The sequence below is a fragment of the Pteropus medius genome, unplaced genomic scaffold (genome assembly GCF_902729225.1).
Source record: "Pteropus medius unplaced genomic scaffold, Ma_sr-lr_union100, whole genome shotgun sequence".
In the NCBI taxonomy this organism is placed as follows: domain Eukaryota; kingdom Metazoa; phylum Chordata; class Mammalia; order Chiroptera; family Pteropodidae; genus Pteropus; species Pteropus medius.
Window position 1 is genome coordinate 45,716,655 of NW_024340849.1, and position 10,396 is coordinate 45,727,050.

Consider the following 10,396-nt stretch of genomic DNA (forward strand, 5'->3'; position numbering starts at 1 on the left):
GAAGACAACTTTGAAAAGACACATCTGTTCCAGGAAGAATACTGCTAAATGCATAAAGCTGCTACATATTAGAAAGAAAAATGTAGTCATTACATAGCTTATTGACTTAATAAATGGTTAATAGAAGAAGTGTACTCCATTCTCAGGCTTTAGTTAATAGACTGCCTTTCTGTAATAACCAAAGACAGTGACTTTAGGACTGTGCACCTGTACTTTACGATGAAGTCGTGCTTGCTCTTAAAAGAGATAAAGAGGGAATGCTGTCATTATTTGCAGGGACATTCTTTTCTTTTGGTAAAGGATTATTGCATTTTAAAATTCCATTTCATATGCCTCAAAGCACATACTGAATATGCATTTTGATAGCTATGTGTTAAAAACAGGGAAAGATTAAAGGACTAGGGGCTTGGTCACTGGAAGACACAATGGAGGTGTCAACATGGACTGGAGGTGATTCTTTTTTGGTAATATACAGAGACTGGGGGGAGTCTGGATGGAGCCACTGATATTCTGTTACAAATGGTGAAAAACAGAAGATGAGTTCAGGAAATGGTCTAAACAGAGAAAAGAAAATGAAAAAGCAAAAATTCAAGCTGCTAGATTTAGGCAACATGAAGAAACTCAATCTTCAACTATTCTATCAATATCTACTTAAGTGGCCACATGTGCTCTATCTTTGCCAAAGAATGATTTTCAGCACTGTGTAAGATATACTTGAGAAAAACAAAATATCTAGCCTAGATTAAATTGCAACTAAGTACCAGTATCATTCATAATTCATCCAAAACAAGAAAGCAAAATGAAATTTGGAGGAACAGCAAAGCTATTATAAACAATAAGGGGAACACAACTGACCTTGTTGGCAAAGAACTTTTTACTAATTCTCCTTTTAAGTTACCTGTCAAGGTACATGTTGAATCCAATGCATTACTAATTAAAAAAAAAAAGAAAAAGGAGAGCATAGTAATAAAAGGGAAGCAGAGAGGGCTCATAACAAATTTGTAAGAGCTTGAGCATCGTTAGACAAGCACAACTGAAAGCTATTAGCACAAAGCTTGCTAGGCAGATTTTTTTTTAATAGTGTCATAGGAAACTACTTACAAGAAGGGAGCTTATTTTCTACTGCTTCTAGACTTAATCCTTGTTTCAGCACAAGACAGAAAATAAAAGATGAACTGATGCCCATTTGAAAAGTGTCAAAGTATTTTCTGATACCCTTGATAGAAATATACATTATGAAAACTATAAGACTGTTGACTCTGATGGTATGAGTTAGAGTTGCCTATGGAACACTACATAATCACCTATGTTCTTTGGTCTTGAGTGACTTGAATCCCCAGAAGTCAGTGTGCCGAGACATGCCACTTGGGGAAGTCTATTTTCCTCTGTCTCTGGAATGTTAAGCTCATCACCCTACACATGTGTGGGAGAAGAGGCCCTGTGGGGTAGTGGGAAAAGCTGGACTAATCGTTGGCTGTGTCGATTGCACAGAACTTCCTGAGCATCTGAGAATCTTAAGACTTTGCAGGTATTGGGGGCATGACTTGAGAACAAACTCCCCACCCTTGGGGTCCTGAGTCCATGGACAAAGAAGATGAGGCTCAGCTAAACGTAATACAATCCTGTGATGACATCTGCCTTAATCCATTTCCCATTTGCCCCGAGAATACTCACCTGTGGTGAGTTTACCTTGAGATAACTCACAGATTATAGTCCTAACCTTATCCCCAAAGTTTGCATGAAATATCTCGCTTTTATTATTATTTTCTCATCTCTGTAGTGTATCGATAGTCTTTGAAACAAATGATGTTTCTATTTATAGCATTTTGTTTTTAGTAGTGGTATTTTTATTTATAAAATATAGTAATTCTCAACTACTGAAAATGTCGAGTCCTAGCAAACGTAGCATTCCTACACGTGTTGTTAACATTGTTCTCCAATAATTGTTAGCCAAAGATTCATTTGATGAATCTGATTTTTGTATACATTTCTTTTACATTAGTTCTGTTTAGAAATAACTCCAAGAACAGTTTTTTCGCATTGAAAACCAGTCAGATTTGCTTCAGCCTCAAAGAGCATGTTTATGTAAAATTAAATTAACACTGGCAGTGATCTGCACTTTCTTTTTTCTAAATAGGAAATGGATTAATAGTTGCCTAAATGAGTACAAAGGCAAGTGGGTGAGACGACAGAAAGGACAGAGGTGTGATATGACTAAAATGGTGTGGAGTATACGCAATCTAACACGACCGTTATCGTCTTTCTATTTTTATTTTTTATTTTTTTATTAAGTTTATTGGGGTAACATTGGTTAATACAATTATATAATTTTCAGGTGTACATTATTATTTGACATCTGTATATTCTATTATGTGTTTACCACCCATAGTCCAGTTTCCTTCAGCTACCATATATTTGATCCCCTTTACCCACTTCACTCTATCCCTGTCCCCCTATATTTGACTCCATTTACCCTGACATGACTATTATTGATTCAATGATTCCTTTGGTTTGCTTTGTCTTGATGGAAAATTTGTGAATCTTACTGTCCCAGAATGGTCTACTTTATAACACTTTTGTGACATTTTTTTCTTCTATCTGAATCTAAGATGTTGGGCAGGCATGGGCAGGGGAGGTGGCATATTATGATAATGGTGGCACTGTGTGTCATGGGCTCAACAGATATTCATGAACTTCCCCTATCTTGTTGTGGGGGAAGGTCTTTCCTGAGGATTCTGAAAGGGCTTGGTTGATACGATCCTGAAAGCTGGCTGCTCATGAGAATTCCCCATGGAACTTCAATAAAAGAAAGCCCTGGGCCTTATTTGTGTGTGTGTGCGTGCGCACTGCCACAGCCTGTAGTATGTGCTAAGGCAGACCAGGTTCCAGGCTGGTCTGCTGGTCTCCCCAGCTCTTCCCGCCAAGGGCTCAAACCATCCTCCTGGGGAAAGGGGATCTGATAACACCACATAAATGGGACCCCAACTGGCTCTCAGGCAATCACCCCTGGGCCTCCTTGTTTTGCTGTCACAAAGACAAGGGCTGCCTTCTGTTTGCCTCTCAGAGAGGTGGGAGAAGAACTGAATCTTGAGGTCCTTAGTTTTCTTCCTGTAGTTTCTTTCTTTTTCTTTTTTAAAAATTATTGGATAGAATTTTTCATTTTTCTACCAATGTTTTCTGTTGTAAAGGGAATATATCTCTGAAGCCTGTGAAGGGGAGGAGGTGTGTGAGGGCCAGAGGGGAAAAGTCTACTCTCTCTGGGACCACAAAGCTACTTCCCTCTGTTCTGATTGGCTGGGCGGACGCCCTCAGCCCTGTACCTTGGAGTGGCAGAGCCACGGCCTACATGTTCCCAAGGAGGTTGCTAGACAGCCTGCACCCCTGACTGGGGGTGGGGGCGCAGATATGGAAGGGAGGAAGAGACCGACGAGACAGACTGGAAGTGTTCTCCGTGGGGGGTTGCCAGCCCTGCCCTGGGGTGGCCCGAATCAGAACCTCCTCCTTCCTCTGGCTGGCAAAGGCCAGGGCTCGGTCCAGGCTGTGGGCGACACCGAGGGTGGTATGCATAGGCAGCGGGTCCAGGAGCAGTGAGAGCGTGAAGGGCCACCAGGGCTACTGCCTGGGCAGTCAGTACTCGAAGGGGTCTGTGTCAAAGGACAGGGCTCTGCAGCCAGTTCCATGTTTGCAGCACTGGGCTCAGAGAGCCTGAGGGCCTGGGCCTTAATTTGAAAGATTCTGACACAGTTGGTCTAGTGAGGCCTGGGCCGTGGCTGCTTCTTTTTTTAAAGCTCAGTAGGTAATTCTGTTGCTGACTCTGAACTGGGAAATGCTGATATAGGTTCTTACCTAAACAGTCAGATATGGGACATTTAAGCCAACCAGGTCAGGAGCCTACCAACTGAAAGAGGGCAGTAAAAGTTGGGGGACTGCTAAAACTGGCCAGCAGGTGGAATCCCTGCTAGTGGCTTGTGATTAGATTCATCTGGACACTTGTTAAAAATTTAGAACACCAGGTCCCTGTGGTATACTTTCGGATTCAGGAGGTCTAGGGCAGGACCTGGCGTTAATAGGTCTAGTGAGCAACCCAGGTGTTTCCTATCAAAAAGCAGAAAGGAGAAAACCTGGGCTTGCAGAATGTGTGCCCACTGGAAAATGGGTAAAGCGCTGTATTCTAGACTCAGCTGCTACCTGGTGCTGCTAATTTTTCTATCTGTACCCTTTTAACTCTTTGCTGACTTTTATCTTTGCATCCAGTATAGAGAAAATATTCAATAATAATGTATTCAATGAATGAATAAATGAATGAATGAGAAAGTGAACCAGTTTGCACAGATGACTTAACCTCTTTCAGCCTCAGTTTTCTATCAATTGAATTCATTTTAAAGTGAACTAATTTTAAGCTTCTTTTAGGTTTGAAATTCTAACCATATATATATATATATATATATATGTATATATATATACATATATATATTCTAACCGTATATATATATATATATATATATATTTGCTTTATCTTACCCTTATCTAATGCCTCAATAATAAATACCTGAGCTTATAATCATTATGATTACCCAGGAAAAGCAAAAACACATTGAGGAGATGGGTCAAATTTAGTGTGAGAGTTTTAATATCTCCTTGCACGACCATAAAAACATAATTTAATTTTGATTGACCTTCAAAAATATAAAAAGAGCTAAGCATTTATTAAGAGTAAATCTAGAAGTTTGCAGACTTCCAAATTCTCTGGATCTATCTAACTTTTGATCGGATCGGAGGCTCAGAGGGAATATTTGTTTGGCTTTATGGATTCACTGATTTAAAATTCCTCCTATGTTTTTAGAAGAGACGGATTCTATTAAAAGTATTGGATTTGATTCAATAATATTATTTGGGCAGTTAGAGCTGAACTCTTTCCTGGTTTTTTTGTTTGTTTGTTTGTTTGGTTGGTTGGATTTTTTTTGGCATAATATGTTTTGAAGCGTGAATTGAACTCTTGGAACAAAATACAGGCCTCCTCCACGGCACTTCCCCTTCCACATACACATGTGAGTCAAACTCGAATGTTGCTGTAAATTTTCAAAAGCAACTTCTGTAAATAAACACACATAAAGCTGCAAAATATCTCTTACTTTGGTTTCTTTAGTTCTTAATAATATTGCTCCTGTCTCTGCCTCTTCTGCTTTAGTTAAAGCCACAAATAGGTGATATGCACATCGTGGCAATTAGAAATTAATGATTTTCATTTGTTTTTAACAAACCTTCCTCATAAAAGCCTAAGTTACAGTTATGTTTAATAAGAATTCTTGAATACTTTTGTGGTCATAAGTACTTTGAGAACTCAAATACTGTTCTGGTATTATCCACTTTGGTCAAGATATATAAGAGAAGGTTAAGGAATACATGCATTCTGGAAATCACAAGAATAGTATAAACAAAGAATCTAGCCAAGAAGGAAAAAAGTGTTCTTTATGTTTTACTCTTTTATACTTTCTTGCTATTATGGTTAAACTTTTACCATAAAGCATCAAGAAATCTCCCAGAAATGTGTATAATATGTTTGTTATAGAAAAATTTAATTGTTTATCAGACCATGTAACATGTTGGTTATAGAAAATTGAGTTTATTCACTTAGTTTGCAAATAAACTTTCCAGGCTCTTATTATTAATCCACTACCTACCACAAATATCACTTCAGCTGACTCTCTTCTATAGATTAAGAAGGAAAGTAACTGTTTCTGATACATCAGAATGAACAGGTTAAATTTTTTAAGCCATATGAGGTCAGTGAGATAGTTCCTTCATAGACATCATCTATTGTGAAAAGAGCAAGGATGAATTTGACAAAATCACATGGTGCATGTGCAGTTAAGTGTTGACTCAGTAGGTGTGAGGTGTTGGAACTCTGCACACTTCAAAGAAAGGACCGGCCTTTGACCAACTCTTTGAACATCATGCCTGATAAGAGTGTCTTTGTGTACCTGGGTCATACAGATAGTCTATGTCCGCAGTGTGATTTATGGTGGGAGCCTTGGCAACACAGTATCAGTCTGACCTCTGGAGAGGCTGGAGATGGAGGAGCTAAGGTCAGCTGCATTGGAGTTCCATGCCTACCTGACAAACTCTCAATAAAATTCCTGCACACCAAGGCTCAGGTGAGCTTCCCTGGTTGTTAATACTCTGTGCATGTCACATATCATTGCAGGAAGCATTGAGCACCATCAAACAACTCCATTGGGAGGAGACAATGGAAAGCTTGTGCCTGATCCCTTCTGGATTCTTCCATATGCTCCTTTTTATCTTTGCTGATTTTAACTTGTGTCCTTTTGTCATAATAAATCATAGCCATGAGTATAACAGATTTTTCTGAATTCTGTGACTTCTAGCAATTCCTTGAACCTGACGGTGGTCTTAGAGATCCCCCAAAACCACAGGTTAAAAAAAGAATAGACTTTATTAAGAAAGCAAGAAAATCCACAGGTCCTCAGATTCTCCCTCCATGCTGGTCACCTGTGGCAGGTATGCCTTTCTGGGAGAGAATTCACCTCCCCAAGGGTTCTCTTTTTATAAGGAAATCTTGAGCACTATAATCAGCCCTCTTTGGTGCCTGCCTACCCTGTTTTGATTCTAGGAGTTGTCTAAGAAAGCCAGCTGCAGAGCACCAAAAATTGTTGGGTATCATGGGTTTGCCACAGGGATAGATGTCACCAGTCCCAGAGGAGACAACATAGGGTACCATCCCTCTTCTGTAAAAAAGTCTAGCCCTGGTCCCATTAACTCATGTTTAGACAACATGAAGGGAGCTCTCATGTCTTTTCTGGACATTCTTGCTCCTCAAACAACTCTTTGACAAGATATTAGGCGTACCACAATTCCTCCCAAGTGCTATAGTGCTACTGTATTAGGAGACCATTTATATGTCAATCTCAGTTATTCAAAATATAGCTGAGATCCAAGAGTTAATATCATACATTTTATTCATTTATTCATAGGTGAGATCTTTAAGCCAAAAGGTATGAATGAATGAATGAATGAATGAATACATGCATACACACACACACACACACATATATATATATATATATACATAATTCAAATAATGATAAATATGTGGACAAAAATAAAGCAATGAGGGGAAATAGGGATGGAGGGGTATTTGTTATAAATAGTCATGAAAGTTGTTGAGAAAATCACATTAGAACAGAGACCTGTAGAAAGTGAGGAAGATAGCCACGTAGGTATTTTAGGAGAAAATATTCCATACAAGAGAGAAAGCATGTGGAAAGGCAGATATGTACTTGGCGTTTTCATGGCATGGAGTGGGTGCAGGGGAGATCACCGAGGTCGTATTGATGTTGGGGATATAAGGCTTTAGGCTGTTAGGAGGACTTTGGCTTTTGCTTTGTGTGAGGTGGGAAGCCATTGGAGGTTTTCAAATGGAGCAGAAACACATGGTAACCTACATTTTAGAGGAGTTATTTTGACTACTGGGTTGAGAATAGACTATAGGGGAAAAAATAAAAGCATGGAGAGTAGTTAGAAATCTGTTGCAATATTTCAAGTGACAAATGATGGTGGCTTGAACCAGGGTAGAAGTGGTGGCAGTGATTCTATTATAGAGATATTTTGATGATAGCACCAAGAGAAATTGAGAAATTGCTGATGGATTCAATGTGGTGGGCTGGAGAGTGGTGTGTAAGGGGCCGGGGTAAGGCGGTGGGGAGAGAGAGAGAGAGAGAGAGAGAGAGAGAGAGAGAGAGAGAGAGAGAGAGAGAGAGAGAGAGATCCAGAATAACTTTAATGTATTTAACCTGAGCAACTGGAAGGATAAAGTTGCCATTTAAGAGAAGAAGGGTTTAGGAAAGAATATCAACGTGCCAATTTTGAGATGATAAATTTTCAAATGGGTCTGCCGAGCAGGCACTGAGATAAAGAATGTAGGGTTCCTGGGAGAGGTGTTGATTGGAAATATATATTTGGAAATCACCAGCAAAATACACAGGAAGGAAGAAGTCAGGAAAAGATGCATTCAGGGTAAATGGCTTCAATTAAAAATGGCGATCCTTTTTCTTTAAGTTTTGGTACTCAAAGTGCTGTGCTCTGTCAGCTAGAAAATTCCTGTATGTGATCATGTTTGTTTTTTTCCAGATGCTGGATAAATGGGATAGTACTATACCTAAATCTTAGACCCATACTTGTGAAAACCTTTGAAATTATTGGTTGATAGGAAGAGATGCATTCTCTGATCACACAGAAGTTAGAGCATGGAAAGACAAATGTTCTGAGTGGACACTTATGCCCTACCTGCCTCTGTCTGCTCAAATACCACCCCCCGCCCCCGCCATTTTAATTGGTGATTATAAAGTCATCAAGCAGAGATGTGTTGGTATTGCTCAAGATTCACTGAAATACAGTTAGAAAAGTCTAAATTCAGCTTCCTTCTTTCTCTATTTTTCCTTTCCATGTGTTTTAATTTGTTTGAATCTTGAGCATCATCAGGTTTGCAAGCTATGTTTCACACAAGAATAAGGGATAGCGAAATCAACATTCACATTAGATTTCCTCTTCAAACTTTGGAAAGGAAAATTTTTCCTTCAACCTATTATTCTAATAAACACACTTTAGAATGCAAAAGTTGACACATAATTTAAGAGTTGGCCCTGTAGTTTCTCCTATGCACTACAGATAGATACCTGTTTCATCCCACGGCATCTGGATGGGTCCACAAGACAAGGGGCCCAGGAGGCTTCTCTGTTCCTTTCTGTTGTAGTATGCATTATTCTACTGCTTTTCTTGGTCTGAATTACTAATGTTTCTCCTATTTAAGCAGAAGCTAACAGTTTTCTTTTAAAACTCTAACTAAATATTATCCTTTATTTTGGCTTCATCTCATATTCTTTCCACAGCCATGGAAATACCATAAAATCATGCACAAGGAGAAACTATGGTGCTTTACATTCTTATTCTTACATGTAGACTAGAAACTGCCTCATATATTACTCATTATGATATGTTTTTACACAATCACAGACAGAGAGGGTCTCTCTTTCTGGGATCAATGAATGATGTGATCCATTGTTCTTTCTTTTTTAAAAAATTTTTCTTTAATGTCACCACATATTTGACCCCTTTTACTCCATCTACCAACCCCCCTCCCCTATACCCCCTACCCTTTGGTAACCACTAGTCTATAGTACATGTCAGTGAGTCTCTGTTTGTCCTGTTCATTTGTTGCTTAGGTTTTTATATTCCACATATAAGTTGTCAGCGCCGAGCTTATCAAGAAGGGAAGGTTTCGGTGGTGAGATGCCCAGTTGAAAGAATGCATGATGAGCTGACGTGAGAATGAAACGGCAGGTATCGACTTTATTATTGACGGGAGTGTGCACTTCTGCACTAGGGGACCGCATGGGCTTTATATATGTAAGAACAATAGTGGCCACACATGCGTAATAAACAATAAGCTGAGTCATACTTGCATAAATTGGGTACAGGCGTCTTACTACATTAATGTAACATTTTAAATCCGGAGTCTTATCCCTAGCCATGAGCCTGGATTACAGCCAGACCTGGGACCCATATAAGTAATACATGATTTTCAACTTTTTCTGTCTGGCTTATTTCGCTTGGCATGATTATCTCAAGGTCCATCCACGTTGTTGCAAATGGTAGTATTTCATCTCTTCTTATGGCTGAGTAATATTCCACTGTATTATATATACCACAGCTTCTTTATCCAATCATTTATCGTAAGACACTTCGGTTTCTTCCATGTCCTGGCCACCGTGAATAAAGCTGCTATGAACATCAGTGTGCAAATATCTTTTCAGATATGGGTTTTCAAGTCTTTGGGGTAGATACCCAGTAGAGGGATTGCTAGATCATATGGTAAGTCAATTCTTAGTTTTTTGAGGAACCTCCAAACTGTTTATCATAGTGGCTGCACCAATTTGCAATCCCACTAGCAGTGTATGAAGGTTCCTTTTTCTGCACATCCTCTCCAACATTTGTTATTACTTATCCTGTTGATTATAGCTATTTTAACATGCGTGAGATGGTATCTCATTGTGGTATGATATGCATTTCCCTAAGAGCTAGTGATGTTGAGCATCTTTTCAAATATTTGTTGGATATTTGTATGTCCTCTAGGGAGAAAGGTCTGTTCAGATACTCTGCCCATTTTCTGGTTGGATCACTTGGTTTTTTGTTGTTATTGAGTTGTTTGAGTTCTTTGTATGTTTTGGATATTAGGCCCTTATTGGAGGCAATGCTTGCAAATATATTTTCCCATTTGGATGGTTGTCTCTTTACCTTGTCGATGGTTTCTTTGGCTGTGCAGAAGCTTTTTAGTTTGATGTAGTCCCATTCATTTATTTTTGCTTTTACTTCCCTTGCC